The 20,513-nt window shown below is 34.8% G+C and overlaps 2 long non-coding RNA genes, 1 other non-coding gene and 3 pseudogenes across 6 annotated transcripts; 1 reads left to right on the top strand and 5 right to left on the bottom strand.

Moving 5' to 3' along the window:
- Positions 1-162: 162 nt before the first annotated feature.
- Positions 163-1,796, bottom strand: AT3G30867 (annotated as a pseudogene). The gene is made up of 7 exons: positions 1,577-1,796; positions 1,379-1,489; positions 1,087-1,222; positions 826-980; positions 636-743; positions 441-530; positions 163-319 (listed from the first exon to the last, which is right to left on the bottom strand).
- Positions 1,797-5,301: 3,505 nt separating this feature from the next.
- On the bottom strand, positions 5,302-5,573 carry AT3G06185. Its single transcript, NR_141231.1, has one exon. It is a non-coding gene; the product is annotated as an other RNA (long non-coding RNA).
- On the bottom strand, positions 5,391-6,365 carry AT3G06175. Its single transcript, NR_143911.1, has one exon. It is a non-coding gene; the product is annotated as an uncharacterized misc_RNA (transcript).
- Positions 6,366-10,541: 4,176 nt separating this feature from the next.
- AT3G30859 lies at positions 10,542-11,345 on the bottom strand (annotated as a pseudogene; the record flags this gene model as incomplete). The annotated part of the gene is made up of 1 exon: positions 10,542-11,345.
- A 1,585-nt stretch (positions 11,346-12,930) lies between these two features.
- Positions 12,931-14,728, top strand: AT3G30852 (annotated as a pseudogene; the record flags this gene model as incomplete). The annotated part of the gene is made up of 1 exon: positions 12,931-14,728.
- A 1,026-nt stretch (positions 14,729-15,754) lies between these two features.
- AT3G06165 lies at positions 15,755-15,986 on the bottom strand. Its single transcript, NR_141230.1, has one exon. It is a non-coding gene; the product is annotated as an other RNA (long non-coding RNA).
- Between the last annotated feature and the right edge of the window lie 4,527 nt (positions 15,987-20,513).

Raw genomic sequence — 20,513 nt, 5'->3', positions numbered from 1 at the left:
GGGTGAACCAAACTCTGACTGGATAGAAGAAACAGAGATCTCCAACAACAAAGCATAATATTTTTTTTAACAAGGTGGTCTATGAATCAAACAATTCTTGATACATGTACACGAGAATTTAAGTAATATACCGAAGAGATTTCTTCGTAATTTATGTGTAAGAAAGTGTGACAGTATTTCATATAAAGCAAGCAAAAAAGACAGAGCATGTATCAGGTTAAGTATCAGATCCGGTGGATGAGTAAACTGAAGAAACACAGGGAAACCAGTACCGACACTTTCCGTCTTTATGGCCATTGTCGATCATTGCAAGGCCCTCCTGAAAATGAATTATAAAATTGCAAGGTTTAAGGAGTCGCATAGGTTGCATTGCATCTACCAGTATAATAGAGGTATTGAAGCACATAATCCAATTATAGTAATAGATTGCAAATGCATACTTCTAACAAAGTTTCGAGAGCATCTATAACGCGACCAGATGTCCACGAGAGGCGTCTTTGTACCTCTTCCACAATCACAAAGCCTTGGCTCTGTGTCAAAAGTAACAAAATCCTCAAGTCACTTCAATTTAAACTTCTAAGAAACATGTAAAAAATTGTTTTCTTTTTAGGAAGAATGTATGGTCTGATTATAACCAGAGCCAACTCCAACATCTGGTTATGGTCTTTGTTCAGCTCCGTGGGAACCGTACGAACAAGCTTTTTCTTGCCAATAGTGATAACCTCAAATCCGCTACCCAATACCTAAGGAGAAAATCCCAAGATACCAGCAAGATCAGTTCAAAAAATCTGAAAGAAAAAAGAAAAACACAAGTGAGATAGAAACCTTTAGCTTGCTAATAGCTCGTAAACAATCATCTTCAGTCACAGCTTCACGATCTTTCTTCCTTCTCTGACGAAGATGGTTGCAGAGCTCTTGCAAGCTGATCAAACCTCCATTATGTGATCTTGTAATCATGCAAACTTCAATAATCTGAACTCCTATATAATGAATTCACGAAAATTCTAAAAAAGAGAAAAAAGTACACAATATATTTTATAGCTAACCAAAAATCAGAAGCATCTTCTTCAGTGGCGCTAAACATACCAAGTTCATAGTAGAAGTCACCAATACCGAGGAGCTCAGCCTAGAAACCCTTGTTAGAAGCAAGAGGATCCACACCAATGTTAGCACACATTTCAAGGAATTGAGCCCTGAAGGCAGGATTCTTACGAATGTCATTCTCCAACCAAAGAAAAAATTATGCTTCTTTTCACCACAATTGTTTCAAATTCAGGAACATGTTATTAAACTACATGTTCTTATTACGAAATCAAGACGATGACAAAACAACAACAACCACAACAAAATATATATATAAGATTCAACATATAACGACCTTGTGTTTACGAGCGAACTCTTCAAGCTGGGAACGGAACGTGGAGAGCTATTCTTTCATCATATCAGTCCGTAACTTGGCTACATTTTCTCCTAGCAACCGGTATTGATCCTGTTTTTGATGCATAGAGAGATAAAAGCGCGAATTCAATTAAATAAGATTTGAGAGAAAACTATGAAATTGGGTTTAGGATTAAACCCTAGCAGTTGCGGCCTTTTGTAATCCTCCGATTCCTGGTCGTCGTCGCATCTTTAATAAGGACCAAATTACCTAGTTTCTCTCGGCACATCAAAACCATATTTCAAATACACTATAAACATTAGTCTTCATAGGACCTTAATCACTTTTGACTCTCGCTCACATTACATGTAAGCAAAAACAGAGAATAAAACCAAAGTGGATCTGAAGATCGTAGTAATCATCTTTACCTCCACATTATTCTTGTTGTGTGTGCATAAAACAGATCTATGGGAAGTTTTGTCTTCATAGTCAAGCGAAAATGTGAGAAAAAACATACTGTCTCAAATCAGTAACCCATCAACCGACTAATACTAAAGACATGAGTAATAAAAGGAGGATACAAATTTCTTAGGTATATATATATTGTGATATGTTCCATTACCTTCTCAAAAACAGAGACTTCAAACGTTGACACTAATTCAATCAATTAAGAAGCTCATGATAGTCTCATACTTGTCTTTTAGAAATCTATCTTCTAGGATGACATAACTAGGATTATAACAAACTAACCAAAAAAAAAAAAGATTGTCACAAGCAATTCTGTAAAATTTGGGGCCACGGAGACGCAGTGATTAGGTACAAAGAATAAGAATGGTCATCCTAAATTATGTCTTACATCCCTTAATCTATGACAATTACAGATATCCCGCAATCAAAATATTTCAATTAAAATTTGAACGAAAGGGGAGAAAGTTTTGGGTTCAAACTCTCAACATAAAGAGAAATAGAAAGAACTGAACATAAAGAAAAATAGAAAGAACTGACGGACTGATGAACTGACAAACTGACGAACGTACAAGTTTATGGCTTTTTCAAACTCGAATTGACACCAAAGCCAACATGAATGTTTCCTTGTTTAAGAAAACCTCCACAATCGATGCTAAATAGAGTTGCGAATCTACTATCCAGATTGGTTTGTATTTAGGTGAGATGATGATCAAAAAAGGGATTGGTAGATTGTATTTTGATCTACAGCCTTTAAGTTATTAAAATGAGGAGAGCAATCAACGGATTCAAGGAAATCTGCAGTGAATCGCAATCGGCTTAGTCGAGAAGATTTTGGCGAGGCAGAGAGAGAGACAGAACATTGTGTCTTTTTTTTTTGTTAAAATTCAATAGCTAATCATAACTTGCCACGTTATCGCCTCTCTCAAGGCATACTCTTTCAAGAAATCGCTCCTCTTCATATTAATCTGTTTTCATTTATTTATGTTACCAAAAAATGAGAAAGCCCATATTTTTAGTTTCCTGTGGAAAATCCGTTTTTCTTTTAGCCGAACCCAATAACTCTTTCTCTCAGATAGAAGTGAATAAATATTTAATTTTTAATCAAAAAATTTAGATATTAATTACTATCATATCCCCATCCAAACCTAACAACTACACCCAAAACAATGGTTCGTATCTGAGCCTCTTCATCTGAACAATCTTTTATTCTTTTTTTGAAGAAAAAAATAATCAAATCCCTGATATTTCGAGATATTTCCAATTCGAATTCTTCTTCTTGTAACCGTTAAGCTTTTCGATATCTCTCCCTTCTCCTTTAATTCGAATAACCGCAGAATTCGTAACCGCATTGCCTCTTTAATTGTTCAATTGATCGATCTGTGTTCTTCTTTCTTTGTCATTGTCTTTAAATTGTTCAATCGATCGAAGAGAAGTCGGAGAAAGATAATACCTAAGACAACGAAAGGTTTGGGTCAAAGAAAAAGAAAGAGAGAGAAGTGCCGGCTCTAAAAGAGAAAGTACCGGAAACGGAAGCTCCACCAGCGGTACTGTTGTTGGAAGCTCCACCGGCCTGAATGACGGAGGCGGACGCGACGGCTCCAACAACGGGGGTGGTTGATGATGCTACGTTTTATTCATTTTAAAAACAGATTCCCAATGAAGAAGAGAATGAGCAAACTCATGAGCAAGATGAGAATGAAAGAGAAGGAACTGAAGAAGAATCAGGGAGTAGTAGTAGGCGAACCTTGGGCTCTGATTCCAAATCAAAGGAGCAAACGTGGACATCTCAAATGCTTATCCCGTGGACGAGGAGAGACAAGAGGGCGTTTGTATCGCTACTATCGTGGAGGAGGAGAGACACGAGAAAGTCTCAATGGAAGAGGAGAGAGACGAGGACGTCTCAATGGAAAAACCCGTGGAGGAGGAGGGGAGGAGACACGAGGACATCTCAATGGCAAATGTCATGGATATGACGAGTAATACCGCTTGAATTGAGTAATAGTACAATTTTGATTTGTGGATAGTACTAGTAACATTGGGAATTACTAAGTTGATTTCTAGGTTATATTGTCGGATGTGAGTAATAATACAATTGTGAATTGTGGATAGTACTAGTAACATTGGGAAATACTAAGTTGATATCTAGGTAGTGTTGGCGGATGTGGCTAATACTACAATTGTGAATTGTGGATAGTAATGGTAACATTGGGAAATACTAACTAGGTAATAATGGCACATGTGTGTTGATAAAACCCTATTTTTACTGCTTTTAACTATGTTTTAGGTATAGGTTTTAAAGTCTAATTGTTATTTCTAGAGTCTTTTCTAGTCTTTTTCAGATCTTTACATGTTTGTGATGCATTTGGAGATTATGGAGCATTCTGGAGCAAAACAGACAACTTAAGTTGCAGAAGCAGTTCGCAGACCAAAATCCCCGTAGGTGTCGAACGACACCACCCCTGGTGTCGAGCGACACCAATACCTGACGACAATTCGAAGACGCAATTTATTGATGTTTTGAAGATTTCCATATATGGCCCAGAAGTTTCTCTTATTTCTAAAGAAGGCCCATCACGTTTTTAGGTCATATATATAGTTTTAAAGGTCATTGTTTAGACCTAAGCTTGGAGAGGCTATTCTCCTTTTCTCTTTTGTACTTTGGGAGCAAAACCCTATGGAAACTCCCTTTAGAGAAAATCCTGCTAAACCTTAATCTATTCTTGTTTTATTCAGTGATTTCTTATTCAATCATGTTGTTTGCTTCATTCATCATGTTTGAGTAGTTTTCTTGTTAGGTTTAAGGTTTCTCATTAGGGATTTAGATGACTTAATATATTGCCCCTTGCTAGGTTATATGTAGGATTCTTCATCTTTATTGTTCTTCATGCTAGTTCTAGAGTAGCTAACTAGAACTTGATATTAGATAATAGGTATGCCCACCATAGGTACTTGCTATTTGATCTATCATAGATGAGCCTAGGCATTTAAGAAAGAACAGGTAGGCTCATAGAAGGGCTCTGGTTTAGATACTAGGTGAACTAATCAAACTTGATAATAATGCATGCTTTAGTATAAGATTTCTCAGCTTCTCCGGTTATTTTCGCGGAACACCACCGGTTACTCTAAAATCATAGTTTGAGTTTGAGAACGGTTCGATAACAACCTAGCTATTTCTAGATCTACTATCATCTATTTTCTGAGAATACCCTAAGCCTGACGCTTTTATTAGCTTGTTTCACAACCATCCAATCGATTGCTATTGCTCACTTTTTGTGTCTCTTTATTTTCTTTACTATTTTACTTAGCTCAATTCGATTAGCCATTAGTCTATTGCGTGATCCGAAAACTTTGTGAATTCGATCCCTAAGTGCTGCAATGGAAGATAGAGTTCAAGCTTTGGAAGCATCTACAAAGTAAGACTAGAATTTTGGTTGATACTATTACGAGAAGGATAGAGGCTGACGAAGCATGGTGGGATAATCGTGAAACAGGTCCCTAATTTCATCAATTTAATTATTACAAAAATTATAGATAATTTTCTTACATTAACTTTTTAATCTTAGGAGTTTGCGAAACTAGCACGCTTGAACCGCGAACCTCCAAAAGATTGGGATATCACGTCTCATTGCTTTGCAGTCTTAGATGTGGGTTCTCAACGTCAATAGTCTGTGCGGCAAAGAAAAGCGGAAATCAGAAATGACAATTCACATGATGGTGATAACGACGACGATTGTGAGCCTAATGAAGTTCAAGAAACTCAACAAACCAAGAAGATGTATCGTGTGATCATTTATAATGATTCACAACCATCATATGAATTCACACGATCGACAACATTCAAGAGTTGATCCATCGGCTAGTCGAAAGAATGGATCAAGAGAGTCTAGCGGATCATGGGTACCACGTAGAAGAAAATTTTTTGAATCGACCATTCAAGAGACAATGTCTTCCATAAGAGACTTTCAAAGGGAATCTTTTGAACGACTACGTCCTGGTGCTTTTGACCGCGAAGATTTTACCGAGTTTGAAAGGGCGGTCGATATTCTTGAATCATTGGAGATTCGAAGATACAATGATTTCTACGTTCAATGCCTCCAACTTCTGAAAACTGATCTATTTTGGCGTAATTATTGGATGTCTTAAAGTCGGTTTCAGACCAATGAGGATAGGATATGATTATTGGAGTCTCTAACAGGATTTACAAGCCAAGGTGAAAATGTAGGAATTACTCGTCCACCGAGTGGGTCTTGTACGCCTCGATCATCTGATCCATCATCTGGTCCATCATCTGCTTGTAGTATGTCTGCAAATACAAGCCAAAGAACTCCAAGTATTCGTATTGACCCATCTACTACAGGTTTTCGACACTTTCTTGCACCGATAAATGTTGAGCAACGAGCATCTCGAAGATCACAAGTAGGATCTCCGAGCATTGGGTTTGGTAATCATTCTCCAGGATCGGGTTTTGGATCTCCGAGGCTAGGATTTACTCGTTATACACAGAGACCACAAGTAGGGTCTCCGAATCTAGGGTTTCTCAGTAATTCTCCAAGTGGCCAAATGTTTTAGACACTAAGATCATTCGGACTATTTAGCACTTTAGGAGAAAACAATCCATCCACATCGCAACCTCTTCCTCGACAAAACTTAGTTGATAACGACATGAGCGAAACTGAGGAAGAGTAGTTTATTATGTTAGTTTATTTATATATGTAAAATTTCTATTAGTTTGATGAAGTACTTATGTTTGAGTAAAATTTCTCAATATGGAATTAGTTGTGATTGAGTTTTTTTTTTTCTTGTTACTTATGTATTTTAATGTTATTTCAGGCTTTTCGAATTTGTCAACTACATTCACAAGAAATTCACAACTTATCTGACGTAGAAATATTTGAGTTATAGCCTTTGGAAAATGAGCAAATAGAAGAATTTTTAATAAATCCAACGTTGAATTACTTTCACAGGACTTTCAAAAAGGACTATCCAAAACAAGTAGAGGATTGGGATGGCTAATTCTTTGGGATCGTATTCAAAATGACAATGCTGCATGTCTACAATTATTGAGAATGTCGTTTGCTACCTTCACAGGACTATGCTCTATTTTAAAAGAAAATTATGGGTTACAATCTTCATTGAATGCAAGTGTTGAAGAGAGTGTTGCAATGTTTCTACGAGTGTGTGGACACAATGAAATTCAACGAGATATTGGTTTACGATTCGGACGAAACCAAGAAACCGTGAATAGAAAGTTTAGTGAAGTGTTGGAAGCTACATAACTTCTTGCCTCAGATTACATCAAGACACCAATAACACAACAATTACTTCGGATTCCTCAACGTCTACAAGTTGATCGACGATATTGGCCATATTTAAGTGGTTTTGTTGGAGTTATGGATGGAACTCATGTGTGTGTCAAAGTAAAGCCTGAGTTACAAGCCATTTATTGGAACCGACACAACTACGCAAGTATCAATGTAATGGCAATATGTGATATAAATATGTTATTCACATATGTATGGAATGGAGCACCGAGTGCATGCCATGATACAGCTGTCCTTTCACTCACGTAAAATGGTGATTCTGAGTTTCCTTTACCCCGGGAGACAATTATGTAGTTGACTCTCGATATCCTAATAAGCAAGGGTTTTTAGCGCCTTATAGGTCAACACAAAATAGACTTCTGAGATACCACATGTCACAGTTCTATACCGGTCCTCCTCCGAAAAACAAGGAAGAATTGTTTAACTGATCTCATGCATCTCTTTGGTCTATAATTGAACGCACTTTCGGAGTATGGAAGAAGAAATGGAGAATTTTAACTGATTTTCCAAGATATGATTTGGATGTTCCAAGGAGACTAATTATCGCAACAATGGGTTTCCATAATTTTATAAGAGTTTCTAATTTTACAAATGCATATTTTGTTGAATATTTTACCGAGACTTAAACTGAAGATCAGAACAATGCATCATTTGAGCTTGATGAAGCAGAAAATGCATATGGACAACATATGGCAAACATTCGAGAAACGATTGCAAATATGTTATCGGAAAATCAAAATATTTGATTTTACATTTGAATTTGTATTTTTGATACATTTTTCAATATGTTGTGGTACTAAAACAAAATTAATAGTTGTTCAGAAAAGTTTTGTTACAAATTTTTTTTTTTTTAAAACATTAGACCGTTTTGTCCGCTTTTAACCATTCAACTCATAAAATCGCTATGTTTCATCAACATAATCCGTTGTGTCCATTTCATCCGCTATGTCCACTATAACCGCTTTTTCTGCACTTTATCCGCATTGTCCGCTTTGTCCGTTCCGCTCTATTTGTTGTCACCATTCGGACCCTAAGTTAATGCGTGAATACAAGGATACTTTTGGATATCGAATACCTTGCAACTGCAAGTTTTCAAGAGCAAGCTCATCGTATAATCTTTTCCTTCACTATATGTGACGACATATTCACGCTCGAATGCGTTCAGCTCCACCACTTTCAGCTACAGTAAAACCTCTATAAATTAATAATGTTGGCACCGCAAAATTCTATTAATTTATAGAGGTATTAATTTCTCGATAAATTAATATTTATTAATTTATAGAGAGATTTTCCAAATATGGCAATTGTTGTTAATTTCTATGAAAATGTAAGATTCATTTCATTATCTAAAATATATTTTTAGAACCAATTACAAATAGAAATAATTATCATGTTTATAAAACAATAAGAAATTTTTTTGATAAAGTAAAATATTAAAATGAAATAAAAAACTTAAGCAAATTTAAGTAAATAGACACAATACTAAAATTATATTTCATTGAAATTTCTTATATATAAGTATAATATATATATATAGTTGATATTTTTATACAATTATTATTTTATGATATTAATGGGACCATATGTTTACATAGAAATTTCAAAAAAATTATTATCTTATTAATTTATCGATTTGTATCACTTTTTACACTGGTCCCAACTCGGAACCGGAAGAATTTATTAATTTATAGAGGTTATTAATTTATCGAGTATTAATTTAAAGAGGTTTTACTGTATTTAGCTTCAACCCACAAATCATGCAAATAATTCTCCACCAAGGGGCACCATCTTATTTTCTATGGATCCAGACGCGGCTTCTATCTGATTAGTGATGTTAATATGGGCTAACCCACCCCAATTAAACCCATCCCATTTAAACCCACTCCATTTAACTTTAAACCCATATAAACCCATTTATTTTTGAAACCCATTTAACCCTGCCCATTTAAATTTAGTAAATCCATGTGAACCCATTTAAACCAATTAAGTGAGATATTGCCTTTTATTAATTAATTCATAAACTTAATAGATAAATAACAACAGTCCATAAACATTAGCTAAATCTGAAATATTTATAATTTACTAAAACATAGATTTCAATAACATATAATAATAATAATATTTTCAAATTTGGCCAAAAATAATTTTTTGTGATTTTGGCGGGAAAACTTGATTTTACGGTTTTACGAGAAAATGTCGTTTACGGTTTTGGCGAGAATACGTGATTTTACGGTTTTGGCGGAAAACACTTTTTGTGATTTTGGCGAGAAAACGTGATTTTACGGTTTTGGCGGGAAAACGTGATTTTACGATTCTGGCGGGAAAACGTGATTTTACGATTTTGGCGGAAAAGCGTGATTTTACGGGTTTGGCGAAAATACGTGATTTTCAAATTTGGTGGGAAAACGTCATTTTACAGTTTTGGCGGGAAAACGTGATTTTACGATTTGGGCGGAAAAACGTCGGTTTACGATTTTGGTGGGAAAATGTGATTTTTGATTTTGGTAAAAAACGTGATTTTGATGGGAAAACGTAATTTGATGGGTTTTAGCGGGAAAACGTGATTTTACGTTTTGTTTTAAATATATTTAGTATTTTGCTCTTTATTTTAGTTATAATTAAGTTATCTACATTTTAATAAAAATAAGTAATATAAAATAAAACATAAATGGGTTTAATGGGTACCCATTTGTTTGTGGGTAAACCCATTTATTAAATGGGTTTAATTTATTAAATGGGTTTAATTGGGGTAACCCATTTAACCCCATTTAATATTTTTCTCTAAATGGGTTTAAATGGGTTAATTTTTTTTGCACATACCCATTTAATAAATGGGTATTCAATGCCCAAGTTAACATCACTATATCTGATGTTCATTAAACCAAATGGATTTTTTTTTGATGATCGCATCAAGCATTGGTAATAACGAGTACTTCCTTGCGTTGAGAAACACACTATTCAAAGATTCCACACAATTGCTTGTTTCTAAGTTGTATCTTTCTCCGGAGAAACAACATCTTGCCCATTTTTCATTCACTCTTGTATCCTCCAAATACTTGGCGCAAAAAGATATCTCAACTTAAACACATTATACTCCTTGTTGAACTCACTCACATTGTATATGCGACTTAACTCGATAAACCTCCATGTGAGTACGTCTCTGTTGACGTTAGCAGCATTTGGCCGTTTCACATTTTGGGACAAATGCCAAATACAATACTCGTGATGAGCCGCGGTATACACGCTCCGTATGCCCTTTATGAGGCGTGCATTTCTGTCGCTCATGAATACCAATTCAGAAGTATCGTGTACAACTGTTTTTAGCTTCTCGAAAAAACAATCCCAACTAGCATCGTTCTCACCGTCGAGTACGCCAACCGCTATGATATAATGGTAACAATTAGAATCTTGAGTCGAGGCAAATACTAGCACACCACCATATCTGTTCTTCAAATGTGTTGCATCCACAATTATAACTTTCCTCATCACTTTAAAGCCTTCAATGCTAGCTCCCAAAGCTATGAATAGGTACTAAAATTTTACATTCTCATCCACTAATTGTGGGTTACCTTTCCTTTTCCTGATCCTACTACTACTTCTACATAGCCGAGTTGAAGTATGCATCTATTGTACCTTCTAATCGAGAAGATATATGTATTACGAATTTCAGATAACCAAGAACAGCTTTCTTTGGCACGCTTTAGGACATAACGCTTCTTATCCGACTTCTTAATCACATAACCAAAACTATTAACAAATGCAGCTCTATCCACCACCTCGTGCAATGTCGCCTTGTTTAAAAATTCTTGACGTAAGGTCAAACCAATTCCGTCTTCCCATCCTTTTTTAAACTGACCAGGTTCTATAGTAGGCGGTGGCTCAAATATTGTTCCCCCGTATCAAAATTATCCATAGACTCATCAACGGTTTCATCGTGTGATCCATCTTCTTGAGTCTCGTGATCTTCCACTATTGCCTCAAGTTGTTGTTGAGTCCCTTGTTCCTCGACTTTTGTGTTTTGCTTGAAGGAAAGCAAAAGTTAAGTCTGGGGGAGTTGATATATCCCTATTTTTACCGGTTTTAAGTATGGTTTAGGTACAGGTTTTAGAGTCTATTTGTTATTTTTATAGTCTTTTCTAGTCCTTTTTCAGGTCTTTATATGTTAGGGATGCGTTTGAAGATTATGGAGTATTCTAGAGCAAAAGAATTTATGCTGTAGAAGAAATCTTGAGACCATAAATCGCGTATGTGTCGATCGACACGACCTCTAGTGTCGAGCGACATCAATACCTGACATCAATTCTAAGACACATTAATAAAGTTATGAAGATTTGCAGATTCCGCCAAGAACTTTCCCTTATTTTTAAAGAAAGCCCAATACGTTTTTAGAACTTATAGATATAGTTTAAAGGTCATTGTTTAGACCTAAGCTTGGAGAGGCTAATCTCCTTTTCTCTTTTGTACTTGGGAGCAAAACCTTGTGGAGACTCCCTTTAGAGAAGATCTTCCTAAACTCTATTATCTTCTTGTTTCTTACATTGATTTCTTATTCAATCATGTTGTTTGCTTCAATCGTCATTCTTGAGTAGTTTTCTTGTTAGTTTAGGGTTTCCCATTAGGGATTTAGATGATATAGTAAATCGCCAACCTGTTAGGATATCTTTAGAGTTCTTCATCTTGATTGTTCTTTATGCTAGTTTTAGATTGATCACCTAGAACTTGATCTTAGATAATAAGTATACCCACCATAGGTACTTGTTACCAGAACTATCATAGATGGGCCTAAGTATTTAAGAAAGAACATGTACGCTCATAGAAGGGTTCTGGTTTAGATACTTTGGTGAACTAATCAAACTTCATAAATAACGCATGTATAGAATTAGGGATTCACCGACACATCATTGGGGATCTTTAGCTTTAGGCATAATGAGTAGCACGACACATCACCGGTTACTTTATATTAGTGATTTGAGTTCTAGAACGGTTTGCTAATAATCCTAATCATAGCTTGATCTGTTAGTCATTTATTTCCTAAGAATGTCCCTCTGACGCTTTTCTCCATCTGATATATATCTTGACTTTTATTGCTTTTCTTTGTTTCTTATTTTATAACCTATTTGTTTAGCTTAATTTGACATCTTCACGGGTCTGGTGGATAGAATCCGACAACGAACTCTGTCTTGGTCTACAAGGTTCCTGTCAAGAGCTGGCAAACAAGTCCTGCTCAAAGCAGTTTTAGCTATGCCCTCGTATGCTATGACATGCTTCAAGCTCCCCCTCTCTCTATGTAAAAGGATGTAATCGGCGTTGACCCGTTTTTGGTAGGATGATACACCGGATAAACGAAAAATGAGTTGGGTAGCATTGGAGAAGCTCACTGCGTTAAAATCAGAGGGAGGATTAGGTTTTAGGGAGGTGGCTACTTTCAACGATTCTCTATTGGCAAAAATTGGCTGGAAACTTTTGAAGAATCTAGAATCCCTCTTGGCTCAAGTTCTACTTGGCAAATACTGCCACTCTTCACCTTTTATGGAGCTCACCCCCTTGTCTAATGCATTCCATGGATGGAGAGGGATTCTAGCGGGCAGAGAAATCTTAAGAAAAGGGTTGGGATGGACGGTGGGATCCGGAGAAGACATATGTGTGTGGTACTCCCTCTGGCTCTCTACCTCAAGCCCAAAATCCCCTTTGATCCGCCAAATAAAGACTCTGCTACTTTATTGGTCAAAGACTTGATCTTCTCTGTTTCTCACCAATGGGACTGTGAAGATATTCGTAGGGAATTACTTCATCATGAGGAAGATATACTCAGCTTGATATTGAGTTCTACAAAAAGACCAGACCGACTTTGGTGGCTCCCTGCAAAAGCGGGAGTTTATTCTACAAAGTCTGGCTATGCAATGGCAAAGTCTAATCTTGTCCCCTGCTTGGAGGAGGGATTTAATTGGAAAACTAACAACTGGAAGGTGTATACGTCACCTATGATCAGAATGTTCCTCTCGAAAGCTACAAAAAAGGCGCTCCCAATTGGGACAGCACTTTCAGCAAGAGGTATAGTGGTGGAAACAGGGTGTAAACGATGTGGGGAGATCGAGGATGCTCTGCATATCTTTTTTAGATGTCCCATTGCAGTCAAGGTCTGGGACTTGGCGACACTTCTTCCCAAACCAAGAGCAGGTTCAGTAGTCTACGTCAAGAAGATCCTGGAAAAGGGGCGCACTTGTCTCAGTTTACCTCCTTTAGGTTTAGGAAGCACCCCTCTGTACCCTTGGATTTTGTGGTTCCTGTGGAAGGCCCGCAACTTTGTTATTTTCGAAGACCGGATTCTCTTCGCAGAAGACACGGTGCAAAAATCAATTTTAGAAGCCAAAAGGTGGCACAATGCAAAGCTCCAACAAACCCCTACATCGCCAACCCTGAGTCTGGCGGTGGAAAGAGGGGACTCTTCAGAGGCTCACTCGGAGGCGTTCCCCTGTTTCTCGGACGCAGCGTGGCAGGCGACTTCAAAGGTTGGCGGCATGGGATGGATCATTAAGGACCTCCATAATGTTGTGCTTCTTTAAAGCAATTCTTCAAGACCCTTTGTGTCTTCAGCTCTAGTGGCGGAAGCACTTGCTTTAAACGCTGGAATTTCTGCAGCTTTAGCATCGGGTGTTCCAAGGCTGGCCTGTTTCTCGCATTGTAAAGAACTTGTCCTTCTCATCAATTCTGGTGGTCATGCAAATGAGTTAGACGGTATCTTAGCCGATGTCGCGGAGCTTGTTAGTAGTTTTTTTTCAGTTTCCTTTCACTTTGTTCCGCGTTCAGAGAACGCTCAAGCAGACTCACTAGCTAAAGCTGCTCTATTATCCTGTAACGTCTCCTCCTTCACGGGAGTTTGAGCCTTGTTTACTATTATTAAAAACGGTTGCACAAAAAAAAAATTTGATACCTTAGTCTATTGTGTGATCCGAGAGCTTTGTGGAATTCGACCCTAAGAGCATGCACATAGTTGATACTCTATGAGTATCATTATCAATTTTTTAGTATTAATTTTAATGTTTATTTATTGTTTGAGATTTCTTATGATATTGGTAATAAATCTGTTTCCAGTGGTGAGAGCGATATTTTTGTATCATTAAAAAAAAGTTATTTGCAAAATCAAAAAATATATATATAAAAACATAAGATTACAAAGTTACTGCTAAATTATGTCGCATAATCAGGAAGAGCTTGCAAAATTACTCACTCGCGAAAAATATAGTTAGTTAGCTAAAACAGTTGAAAAGAATCATGAAAATTCGACGAATCATGATCCTCCACATCACCTGATACTGGGTATCAAAAGAATCACTGCACTGATACTGGATCAAAGCTAAATGTATTGTTTGATCTATTAAAAAGTTATTTATGGCTATTGATACTCTAAATGTATCACCTATGTACATGGTCTAAAGTACTACAATTGATCTCTTATTTGAGAGAGTTGTCTTAGGATTAATTTGAGCTATATCATTCATCATCAAACTATACATGTGACCCTCGAATTTAAACTGTTTTGATAAGTCAGATTGTATTATGAAGGATGAGAACTTTATATTATTTATTAAGAACTATATATTGTTTGTTAATTTTTATTGGTCTGTTGAGCTTTGAGTGTGGTGAATGTTGGGTTCCCATCCTTGATATACTAAATATTAAATTGTAATGATGTATAACATGTAATGGTTATTGATTAGTATTGTTTAAATAACACTAACATGTAATGGTTATTGAATATTAACCAAAATATTTACATATAATTTTGTATGTATATATTTCAGTTAGTATTTGAACCGCACCGCACTTAATCCGTAGTTTAACTGTTTGTCTTCATTCCAAGCCTAATTTGTAGGTGTATTATATTTACATTTTGTTTGGTATTAGAAAGTGTATCTATATATATATATATATTTCATATTTATTTTTGTGATTGTTTTTTTTTTATTTTAGCTTTTTTTTTTCATTTATATCTTATGTCTGTCATATGGCTTAATATTGTTGAATAAATCATTTCATTTTTGTATCAATTTTGTTTTACTTCTGTTAGAATCCTAATTGTATAACTTTAACGAATCTGTGATTAGTTATATATCAAGTTTCCAATTTGTTTTGTTAATTTTTTGATCTGTATTTTTTTGTATTGTCGAATAAAGCTTTTCTTTTTATTTAAAATATAAGAAATGTAGTAAAATATGTTTTTCTAGTAGCTTTTTCTTTTTTTATATAGAATTGTAAAGAACTATATAAGAGCACTATTTTAGCTTACTCATGCATATTTTTATAAATTTAATTTTGTTTTTAACTTTCGTTTTTATTTTCCTCTTTTGTTATTTTGGAAAATTGTATTTCAAATAATTATTGTTTTGCAAATGTTTGCTACTTAATTTGTTCATATTTTGCTTTCTTGCCCCATATATATTGTTTGATTGGTGGATGATTAACAAAATTAACAATACATTGAAACTAATATATGCAAAGATAGGTAATGTAAGAGTTGAATTTTATTTAAATTAAAAATTTCTTGCAACAGCAAGAGAGGTCAACATGATAGCAAAAGAATACATAAATATATTTGTTTTGAAGCTTTGTGATAGTTCACTGCCTCAAACATTTTTGGTGGTATTTTTAAAACCGGTTCCAACTCTCTAGATGATGTGGTTAAGTTATACCATAAAGATAAAGTTAAACATTTGTTTGTAGATAAAACATGTTTCACATGTGATATTCAAATCTCTTGGATGACACAAACTTGAAGGTTTCATGTTGTGAAGTGATATAATATAGCAATTCTTTCTCGCCACTCTAATCTCATGTAATGATGTTTTGATTTTCTTCCAACATGCTTCAGCCATGGTGGTGTCTTTAGCCCATTCAAGACGGCTTAGATAGGCCTTCCCCTCTTCAGTTGTGCCTCGACATAATAATAGCATGGCATACATGTAGGTAACTTCTTTCTGGCCTAAATTAGCTGTTTTACCAATATGGTGGAGACCAAACTCAGAATAATCAAAGACAAAGTAGCGTATTATACGTTTTATGTAGTGAGCATTTGGGTTGTTGTTGTCAAAACATTTCTTCATAGTAAGAAGGTTTGCATGCCGATAACGGTTACTTCACCAACGGAACAAGATTAAGAGTTTTGAGCACTTGTTTGTCAGTTGCTGATGCACCTAGTTTTTTGCATACAAAAATGCAATTGTGAAAATCTTTGGCTGATGTTGCTCCAACTTTAGCAAATATTTCTTCAAGTATATCTTGAGGAAGTGCCTCTAGGCGACTAATATCAGCTTTGGTAGTTGCAATTGTGTGATAACTTTGTTTATTTGTATTTGTTTAAATAGATTAGTGTGGATCTTTCGTCTTCTTAACGTATAAATTATTTATTTTTTTTATTGCTGTTTAAAAGTATAAGTTTAGTATTAGTTTTTTTTTTTTTGAGAGATAATGTTTTGGTGTCATGGTTGAAAACCAATTAGTACTATTTAAAAATTGCGTATTGAAGATTGCTTATTGAGTGTACGGCGTAATTTATCATAAACTTTTGAAATTAAGGGGTTTATACTATTAGTGAGTATATTATCATTTACTTGTGGATATACGTTTAATTTTTTTTAATTTTTTTTTATTTATATAAATTTGGAAAAACTATGTGGTAATAATATGTGTTAGAAGTATGGATATATTGTTTGAAATACAAGTTTTATAGCATTGAAATTGTATTTCGTAATTACATCCAACTTAACATATATTAAAGGATATTAAACTGGTGTTAAAGTATTGCGTACGATCTAGATGTTTCTATTATACGTTATGTACTTGTTTGGTTGTTGTTGATTTTTTAATTTATTTAGAATAATAAATATCTAAATATGGTATTAGATATTGCTGAAGGTTATGTTTTAAAAATATATCAGAAGAAGGGTTTATCGTTCGGCTTAAATAAAGAGATACAATATAATTCTATATTTTGGGTAAAAGCTCTTAATAAATGGGGGAAATAAGAAGTGTTTAACAATGATTAAATATGATAAAAAAACAATGATTGATTGAACGATGCTAAATGAAAGACAAACTACAACTTTAACACTTAAAAAATGACTGTGTTTGTTCACACTAACTCCAACATATGGAATGGGAAAAGATGACCCACCTCATCTTCGTTGATGATGATCATTAGGTAATTAGGAATGTCATTGAAGGTCTTCTTTGTCTACATAAAGAAATTTTGGATATCATACTCTTTTTAGTTTTTTTTTTTTTTTTAAATCACCATCCCTTGTGATTGTTTGTTTTAAAAAAAAGTAATAAATCTTTTAAAAATACAGCCAAACAAACCTGTTGTATTCTTGTAGAAGTGTATTCACACAATTTGCAATACACGTTGGTTCCATTTTGGGAGTGTTTGCCGTTATGTCCGTGATGGTAAATGAATCGTTTTCTGAAATACCAGAACTAAAAGAGAGGTTTTTGTTTATCTTTTGTTTTTTTTGAAGTGAAAAATTATAAAATAAACTTACTGATTCATAAACTTAGAGATTCGACCAATATGGTGGTTGGAAAAAAACCTCGTGTATATGGTTCCATCAAAAAATATGTGCATGCGTGCAAAGCTTAATTAGGAAATCTAAAACATTCTGTTTATAATTATAAAATAATCTTACATTCTAGAATTGTTGGATTAACAGAGACACTGGATGGATGGCTGGAAGGCGAGAAGCAGTTTGAACCCAAAGAGATGAGGAGACAACATATTGGTGTAGAATGTTTAAAGTAATTTGTTTAGTTATGAGTAAAGATAATTGAAATGTAGGGAAAAAAGTCTTAGACAATCAAAATAGAAACTTAAGGTTGGAACCATAATTTGACAATGATTTGGTTTATTGAAGTAAGGTCACTAAGGTTTGAACCTTCAATTGAAAGAATTTTCCCAACTACATTTGTATTGAGTTTGGAATTTGTTATTAACCAAGAATAGTAAATATGTAAGATTCATATAAAACAATAATGTTACTATTATATTTAGAATTTGAAGCTAAGACTAATGTTAGTATTTTAATATTATTAAATAGAAAATCATATGTTTAGTAAATATTTACCAAGTAGTGAAGATTTGTGTTGGCAAAACCAACCAAGTGAGCGTAATTGTAAACTCTGAATTTCTCATTTTCTATCTTTAGCCATGATTTATATTTCACAATGATTTTGATATCAATGTTGAACTTGATGACGAAAGGATGGTCCGTGATTTTGGTGTGTTTGGTACATGGCCTTACTTCAAACCCTTGAATTTGTAAGCTTCCTTCTTGGAAAATACCATTGTATTTTTCAGAAAGTGATGCAGGTATGATGCAACAAATTAAGGAAAATAGTGATATATTATGAGTATGGATGTGAGATTTATGTTAGAAAAATAAATTGACATGCTAGGCATTGGACATTGATACTTTCTCATCAAGCAGGAGGAGTGAGTTTCCAAGGAATACAGGACGATCGTTGGCGGTACGTATTTCAGTATAAATTTTCTACATCCTAACAATACAGCCAATAACGTTGGGCGTGAGTTCCAAGTTGCAAATCATCAAATGCAACATAGGTAGCTAGATTTAGATTAGAGGCATTCATGAGAGACATTGTGATTTTAAGTGATATAGAGCAAAATGTTTGTTTGAGTATTTGTTAGTATTAGTATTTACAGAGAAGATAATAATGTATATATAGATGTTTTAGTTTTTCTTGGGAGATTTGAAAACCCACTTTATTGTAGTAAACATCATTATAATCAATGTAGCCTACGTTGTTTTTAGAGTAAATAAATATTTACATGGTAGAGCATTAAAAATATGGACTAGAATATGGACAAGCCTACGTTTAAATTGAAGTGGAGGAAATGATTGAGTGATAAATATACATTACTGGGTGGGAGTACAACATAAAAGAGGAGACGGTTTGTTTGTTTTTGTGTGTGGAGTTTTGTTTTTAAAAATGCAGGAAGAGAGACGGTTCAAGTTCTGACTTATAATATTCATAGTTGTTATTTTCAAGTAATTACTAATAATGTATAACTTATTTTATGAAGTCTATGTGGCAAGCTGTTAGATGCTGAAGTGCCAAGTTGTGGGAGAGAGTTACTCTTCTTTCATATATATGATTTTAAATCCTTAAAAGCATCTTCCAAACACCCACTTAAATGTTTAACATCCATGACATAAAAATTGAAAATCGGAATAACGATTAGTTGTTAACTTGATTCGCGCCAAATTTGTGCCATATATGCTCAACTAAATCATCTTTCAATTGTTGATGCATAGCCCGATCACGAAATCGGGCTCGAGACTCCATAGTATTATCTAGATTTGAATGCATATATGTAGAATAGTTGAAATTCACTTGTGAAGAGGTGGTTGATTATACCCATCTCGTTCATCCTCCACTATCATATTGTGAAGTATTATATATGCTCGCATGATCATTCCCATCTTTTCTTTATCCCAAATAAGAGCAGAACTTTTTAAAATGGCAAATTGAGCTTGCAAACTCCAAAAGAACGCTCAACATATTTACGGCAACCTTCTTGATTTGTAGCAAATAAATAATCTTTGTCACCTTGTGGAAGTGAACTAGATTGGATAAATGTAGCCCATTTATGATATAGTAAGCTAAATGATAGTCGGTCCGTTGACAATATATTTCACTTTTGGAGCTCGGCCTTGTATTATATCATCAAAAACTAGTGAGCGATCAAGTATATTGATATCATTTAAGGTACCTACAGGTCCAAAAAACGCGTGCCATATCCAAAGATCTTGGCAAGCAAAACAACAGCCTCTAGAACAATTGTTGGTTTTCCAGATCAACGTGTATATTGTCTTTTCCAAGCAGTCGGACAACTCTGTCACTCCCAATGCATACAATCGATGCTTCCTATAATCCCAGAAAATCCCTCTCCAATACGTAGTAGACGTTTAAGATCTTGTCGCGTAGGTCTTCTTAGATACTCTTCTCCCAACAAATATATGATTGCGTCAACAAAAATGTATCATACAAGACATCAAAATGCTTTCACCAATCCGGAGGTATTAGTCAACTGCATCCGCTGCATAACCATATGCAAGCATAAGAATTGTTGTTGTACATTTATGTAGTGCCAAGAAACCTAATCTGCCGGTAGCATATCTTTTTTGTTCAAAGAATGGAATTTCATTAAAATTCGGTTAACAATACGCATGAACAATGGCTTGTTCATTCTAAAACGGCGTTGAAATATATGAGGAGGTACTGCCGCATTTTCTTTGAAATAATCGTTTCATAACTGGATGTGTCCTAGT

This window comes from Arabidopsis thaliana, chromosome 3, assembly GCF_000001735.4.
Source record: "Arabidopsis thaliana chromosome 3, partial sequence".
Taxonomy (NCBI): Eukaryota; Viridiplantae; Streptophyta; class Magnoliopsida; order Brassicales; family Brassicaceae; genus Arabidopsis; species Arabidopsis thaliana.
Note: the sequence above shows the minus strand (reverse complement) of the source record. Positions and strands in the feature narration are given on the sequence as shown.